General features: G+C 36.7%; 1 protein-coding gene across 6 annotated transcripts in view; it reads left to right on the top strand.

Annotated features, from left to right (window-relative positions):
- Positions 1–338: 338 nt before the first annotated feature.
- NEBL (nebulette) overlaps positions 339–7,050 on the top strand; it is a 140,138-nt gene continuing 133,426 nt past the window's right edge. For 3 of the 6 annotated variants that reach the window (XM_017741518.1, XM_017741515.1, XM_017741514.1), the window contains exons 1-2: positions 4,034–4,187; positions 4,863–4,950. The gene's annotated coding sequence lies outside the window, so the exon portion shown is untranslated. Of the gene's footprint in view, positions 2,767–4,033; positions 4,188–4,862; positions 4,951–7,050 lie in introns of those variants that run through there. The other 3 variants (XM_017741516.1, XM_017741513.1, XM_017741517.1) reach the window with 2 other exon arrangements.

Raw genomic sequence — 7,050 nt, 5'->3', positions numbered from 1 at the left:
GGAGGTGAGCCCTTGGCACCCCTGGAGGAGGCAGTTGCTTGAGCACTGGGGAATTTTGCCCAGTCGCTGCCTATCTCTGTTAGTGGATGAAGGCAGGCTTCTCCTTTAAAGGCTGAAAGCCTTTCACAAGTGCTTTGTTTACAGTAAAAAAAAATGCTAAATTGCTAGGGGCACGTTGTGGAAAATGAAAACAACCCTGTTCTTCTGTATTTTCTATTCTGTAGGTAAAATACAAAAGAGACTTTGAAGAAAGCAAAGGAAGAGGGTTCAGTATTGTGACCGATACGCCCGAGTTACAAAGACTGAAAAGGACTCAGGAACAAATCAGTAATGTATGTGACTGCAACCTAAAGTGATTGTAGATGGAAAAATAGTGTGTCTAAGAAAAGGCGTGTTTGTTGGTAGTTCCGATGAAGTCTGTGCGAGTGAACAATCTGATTTTGGTGATTGATTTGTGTATGTCAGATTTTGAAATGTGTGTAACTGTATACCATGGACTTGTACAGCACATTGGCAATGTGTGTTCACCTCTCCAGCTTTCAGCTAGTATGCTCAAAGTACTTTCTTTATTAAAATGATTTGACACTTTTTGCCCTTTTAATAGATTTGTCAGCAAGTAAGAATACTTTTGTAACTTTTTGTTTACGTATAAAGGATATACATTATGTAAGTTAAAAAGTTTTGTCTCTTTTTTAGCAGGGGCTGTCAAAATTAGCATAACGCAAGATGGAATTTTCTAGAAGCAGATAAAATTTTGATGCTGAGTTTAAAAAGAAAATACATGTGAGACAATGCTCTGCAAGATGACAAAGAAATGGCAAATAGCAAAACCTAACATATTTCATTAGCTTACAGGAATGGGATTTTTAAAAACAGGACTTTTCCTGATTTATATTTTCACTTAGAAAGTTATTTATTTGCATTGTATTCTCTTGTAGCATGTTTAACTCACTTCATGGTGGAATATTGAGTGATACGTAGTGCAAGTTCTGATATGTATAAAATAGGTAAGAACTAGTGTGAACTAGAAGTGATGCAGAATCAATACTATTCACTTGTCCTGACTTCCTTTCTGATCATTTTTCTGCTGCAAGAACTTGTCCCTATGGATTATTTTGGGAAAATGTTTTTGAATCACTCTCTGTAGTAGTAAAATAAGAGCACAGCAGCAGAGACACCCCGTGCAAGTATGATCAGATGAAAAGAATGGGATTTATTTACTTGAAAGAAAAGAACTTTCTTCAAGTTGGGATATTATTGAAGAAAAAAATCTCTGAAAAATACTAGTTTTTCACAGCAATGGAGATTTACCGTTATTGCCAAAGCATTCACTAGTTAAGATTTTGATGTCCAGAGCTAGTCTTTGAGATGAAAAATTTGGGCTCATTTCCTGGAGCCTTGGCTAATGGAGAGGACAGTTTATTTAAGAGCCATGCAACTGCTGCTGTATAGGCAAGATGAGAACAAAAGCTCATCTCTTATGTTCATACTGGGGCAACTGAAATTACCGGCTTGTAAGAGAGAAAAATGTAGAGTGGTGAAAAACATGGCCATTAAGACTTCCATTTGGGATCTGGGAAACTTCAGTGACTCCCTGGTTTTAATCAGCTGTATTTTTTATTCAGACCAGGAACTTAAATTAGGTCCTCTCATGACCTACATAGCTTCCTCAAGCAAGAGTGATTCCTTTGTGTGGAGTAGCTCTGGAACGCATCAAGGAGATGAAACAAGCAATGCTCTGGTGAATACTTAATCCCTTGCACGGGTCTGCTCTGTTAGGAGAGATTGAGAGGAGTGCCGTGCAGCAGGTCTGTGGTGCTCAGTTTGGGATATTGGCCTGCCAAGAAATTTATTTAGACTTCCCAAGTCCAGTACCCTGAACATCATAACAGGGTAGTATGACACAGCTCACTTGCATGCTCTTACCTCTCTCTTGTTCAAAGCATATTGGGTTTTCTGTTGTGGGAAAAGGAAATAATAAAAACAAACAAGTAGTTTTGTGACATGGGAAAGAGCTTTCTTCCCATCTCTATTTTTGAGTGGATTAAGGGGGTTTCATTCCTAGTGGAAGATCGTTGCATGATTTATGATACTGTCTGGTTCCTGAACCAAGGATACTCACCTGCCTTTTCAGATCCAGAAATAGCTTTTTAAAATGGGAAAAGTGGTTTTATTTCAGTTTTTTCTCTTGGTCATTGCATGTAAGACTCCTTTCTCTTCATTTCTGACCAACCAATTCTTAACAATGTAGATTTGTTCTATCCAGTCTTAATAATAGAGAGTTGTTTTACTTATGTACGTAGCTGAGAGAGATTCCAAGTCAGGGACTATATTAGAAATAATTAGTCTTGAAGGGCAAAATGGAATTTTAAAATGTGCATGATAAAAGAAGTTGCATTTCATTTCTGTTTACACTGAAATAACAATTTATAGCATTATATCCTAGAAAGATAATTGTGCATAGGCCACATCTTCAATTTAATTAGAAAGCTCCTGAATTATAGAAATGCCTTCCACACAGAGTAGTTTCTGTATTTGTCAGATAAGCAGTATACATCATGGACTAAGGATCTAATTAAGGTTTCAAGACACTGAAAGGTAAGCACTTTAATAATTCTAAAATAATTTTAATTTTCAGATACAGAAAAATGGAAGAATACTAATATATCTATTTAATTTTCAGTTTTGTTTTGATTTCACCTTGAAGTACTAGAAACTTCTCAAAGAGCCTATTTGAACCAAAATTGTAACTACTGCATTGAAGGGGTAAGTGAGAACAGTTAACTGTGTAGCTATCCTTGATGAAAATAAATAACAAAATAAATTTTATAATAATAAATGTTAAGTAGCATAAATGTTTTTAAAAGATTGTCTTTTTTGTCCTGATATGAAGTTTGGCAGCATATGGATATTAGCACAGTGCTCTGACTTTTTAAAGAATCTCTTGTGATATGAATATAAACCTTGTGAGGAAAAAAATCATGGGGGGACTGGAAGGAGAGTGGGTAGGTAAAGGGGGTTGAATTTTGGTTGTTATTTTGCCACCAGCAATCCTTCCTCTGAAGATTTAGACCAAACTTGTGGACTTTACTTTATGGCTCTTATGGAGGTATCAGGACCAGAATGCAGCTTCTTAGAAAAGAATGAAATTTATCCCAGTATCGCATGATTTTTTAGCCTAGTTCTGCAGATGGACAACATATTTTGACATTGACTTTGTAGTCAATACAAAAAAAATATATACTGTTCATACAGAGAAAAGTGTACATTTTGTCAAAGGACCTTGCAGTGTTTTTTGTCCCTCTTGAACTTTGAAAGGATTTTCAATATGAATGCAAAGATTCTCAAAATGAAAAAAAAACCAAACCAACCCCATGTATTTTTATAGGTGATTTTGCAATTAAGCTAACTGCAAACTGGTTTTACAAGGAAAAAGTTAAGGTGGCAAAAGGAACAGAATAAATAAAGATGACAACAAAAGATTATTGGTCTATCATGACACAGGGCTAAAGGAGGGAGTAGAAACTCAATCTAATAATATTTTCTTTGGGGAAATGGAACACTTTCAGCAGTCTGCAGCAATGAGCTGCAGCTTACTGCCACTGTACTTTTATGTCTAGATATATGACTTGAAGCATGTTTTATCCTATGTGAAATAAGTTGCTCTTTCTTAAATATGTTTCTGGTAAATGTCTGCAAAGTATAAAAGAAAACAGGTGTCCATACAAATTGATGGAGTGAGAAGCTTTCATTAAGATAAAGGCCAGTGCTTGGATAGTAGAGGTTGCTGGCTTGGTTGTATGGCTGGAAGGATGCATGGAAGCTTTCACAGTGGTTGTGCTCATTGCATTAAGAGCCCATGTAAAAGCATTCCTCACTTCCTCATTAATGCTGGTATGAACTTAAATCATGTAGGAGCAATAAGCACCACACATTTGTGCCCTTCATCTCTTGGAGAGACAGAAAAATGAAGCCATGCAGTTAATTTATTTGTATGTGACTCATTTTCCAGTAGGTTTGGATCGTATCTGAAATGAAAACTATGCCTTAATGCAAAGAAGGAAAATAAGAAAGCAGATGAAATCTGCTTTGAAAAACACATTTCCAAGGTATCCTATTTTGGTGAAGAACTTAGGAAGGACAGTAGAGTTAATGGAGAGAAGGTCTCTGAATCACCGCTCTATGGGGTAAGGGAGTTGCTTGCCAAGTATGAGGAGTTGAACTCCTCACTGAAGTTAGTGAAGCCTGTATTGGATGCAGAGAGTGTGTGAAGATCTTGTAGCATTCTTTAAAGTGTTGTATGTGGGTTCTAATGAAAAAAGGTGTATATTAATTGTCTTTAAATGTCTTTAATGAAATGTGGTGCCTGGTGTGGGGTTTTTAATTATCAAGGTTCACAATCTACCTCCAGTTAAATTTATACAGCTTCAGGGAATGCAGAGGAGGACAGGATTTCCCCCATAATTTGAATCAGCTGAACACCTGTTATCTGGACAAAGACACAAATGATAAGGAATTGGACACTACCTCAGATGTGATAAAAATACATCTTCAGTAGCAAGTAAAGGAGGACCCAAACCACATCGCTACTGTAGTTGTGCACATCTGAACATCTGAAATTAGAAACTGTCCCTAACAGACACTGAGCCACGGCTCCCTATTTGGAAGCTGTTGGCAGAGTTGTTCAATCTGTTTACTTGCTCAAACATAAAATGGTCTCTTAAATTGCCAAAACAGATTGTAGAGAAAATTGGCAGGAGAAGATGCTAACAACATGGCCCAGAGCTCCATTTGTAGGATGCACAGCACAAAACCTGCTGATACTTGTCTCTAAGGGTTTTTTTCCCTCTGTTGAATTCAAGTGAAGAAGAATAGGGAACAAGAAAAATTAACAGCAGCATCAATGTCAATTTCACAAAACCAACCCTGGCACATCAACGAAGAGACTGGGTAAGCATTTTAAATTGCATAAAAAAAGAGCTTATGCTGTTCTAGGCAATGCTGGGATTTAACTCCTTCTGAAGTAATTCATACTTTGTTCCTAAATCCCTATATTCCTAAGCATGATTTTTATGTTGCTGTTGTTTCATTGGAAAAACAAGCTTTTATTGACACAATTGTGTCAGCTAACGTAGATTGAATAGCAAGTGTTGAGCAGTGCCGTGAGTGCTGTGTGTCTGCGGCGGGTGTGGTCAGCCACATGCACCCTGCTACTGATTGCCCTCTGCTGCCCTTGGTACCTCTGGCAGTTTAACATGAACTCCAAGAGCTATTCATTATCTGGTATGCTGTAAGCTTAATTCCACACAGCTGCACTTCAAATATCTGCGTATAACTCATGTGATTAAGCATCTATCAGTTGCGTTCAACAGCATTTTTCCTGTCTGGAAACAAGAAGGTTGAATGTGTCGTTCCTGTTGCTAATATGAGTGTATCTCTGCAAGAAGGTGGAGCACCTGCTGTGCTCCTGTGCAGTGTACATGTACATGCACAGAGTCACATCCAACCTTGTTCCTTCTGTGGATTGATCATCTAAGCTTGTTTTGTGTAGATACATAGAAATGGAAGTTCTGAGAAGGCTCAGGTCATTTGACTTTCTAATAGTTCTGTGTTGAAGTTTATTTGACTTCTAATTTTCAGTAGGCAGAAATAATTTTGCCTTTAAATGTAAAGTCCTAATAAATGCATTAGAAATTACTTAGAAAAAGAATTACATTAATTTTCAATGACCATGAGAATTTTTTGCAGATTTTTACATAGGTTTTATATTTTGTAAGCTTTCAGAAATGTTTAAAATGACTGAACACATTCTTAAGAAATGATGACTCTAAGGAAATGTAAGTAATATTTTAGATAGAATTCATGCTAAATGAGAAAATGGAAAGCTTTGAGAATTCATTTGAAACCTCAAGGTGTATTCTACTTAAAAAGGAAAAATCTTTCTTTACTCATCATTATCAAAATATTACGCAAAATTAGAAAGAGACAGTGTTAAAATAGTTCCTATGTATATGAATTCTTTACCTACAATTTCAGGAAAAATTTTCACTGAAGAAATTTGGTGGCATGCTGCTTTGCCACTTCTTTCTATTGTGATCCCTGTGTAGAACAATAGTCACCACTATTCAGTTTTCTAATTTTTCTTTCATTTACTGTTTATTTACTGTATGTTTTGATACTCCACACATCATAAAATGTTGTAAAAACAACCTGTAACTTCTTTGTGGAGTTTTCCTCAAAGCTTCTTTCTCACTTCTTTAACTGTATTCAATTACATTGTTGTCAGAGTTGTCTAAGAAATAAGGAGGTATTGGAATCCTCCAATACGGAGGATATGGATAGGTGGTCCTTATTTAAATGAAGAACTAAAGCACACAGATTATTCATGCTAATGCAGTAAGTAGCACCTAGAATAAACCATTATCTTCTGTGTAGCCTCCTATTAGAAGTAGAGGGAGGCATAGACTTTGCTAGGGAATTTTACAGTTGTTTATTGGGGAGGAAAAGATTGCTGAGAATCCAGAGCAGTGTGTTCGTGATTCATCTGGGGTAGCACTGACTTCTCTTTCTGTTCCCATAACATTTTCAGATTCTCTTTTCTGGTGTCTCTTTCTTAATCCATGTGATTTACATAACGATAGCTCCCAACATGTGGGGAGAAACAGTATTTTTAGATCCCAGAATGCTAACTTGAAGGATACTTTTTTGGAATGTCAGATCGTCATTATAGTAATTCTGTGTGAAACTGTCAGTACAGGTGGAACTGAATAATTTAGTTGACTTAAATGACGGTTAAATTTCTGCTGAGAGGGTGGATGTTCAGTTTTCAGCAATGTATAACTCAATTATAGACCATAGTCCATGGGGGTAGTAGAACAGATATCCCTAATGAGGTGACTTTCCTTACCTGCTGAAGGACAGCTTCCTGGTCCGGAGCAGAAGCATCAGAGTCTATCAGTGATGTTGTTATGAAGCTGCTTCTTATGTAACACAGGTGGAGAGGCACATAACTCTTCTCTAGAAAGAGCAGGAACATTTTGTCTTTGAGAA

Source organism: Corvus brachyrhynchos, unplaced genomic scaffold (genome assembly GCF_000691975.1).
Source record: "Corvus brachyrhynchos isolate BGI_N302 unplaced genomic scaffold, ASM69197v1 scaffold167, whole genome shotgun sequence".
Taxonomy (NCBI): Eukaryota; Metazoa; Chordata; class Aves; order Passeriformes; family Corvidae; genus Corvus; species Corvus brachyrhynchos.
The sequence above is the reverse complement of the archived record's forward strand: the minus strand, read 5'-3'. Positions and strand labels throughout refer to the sequence as shown.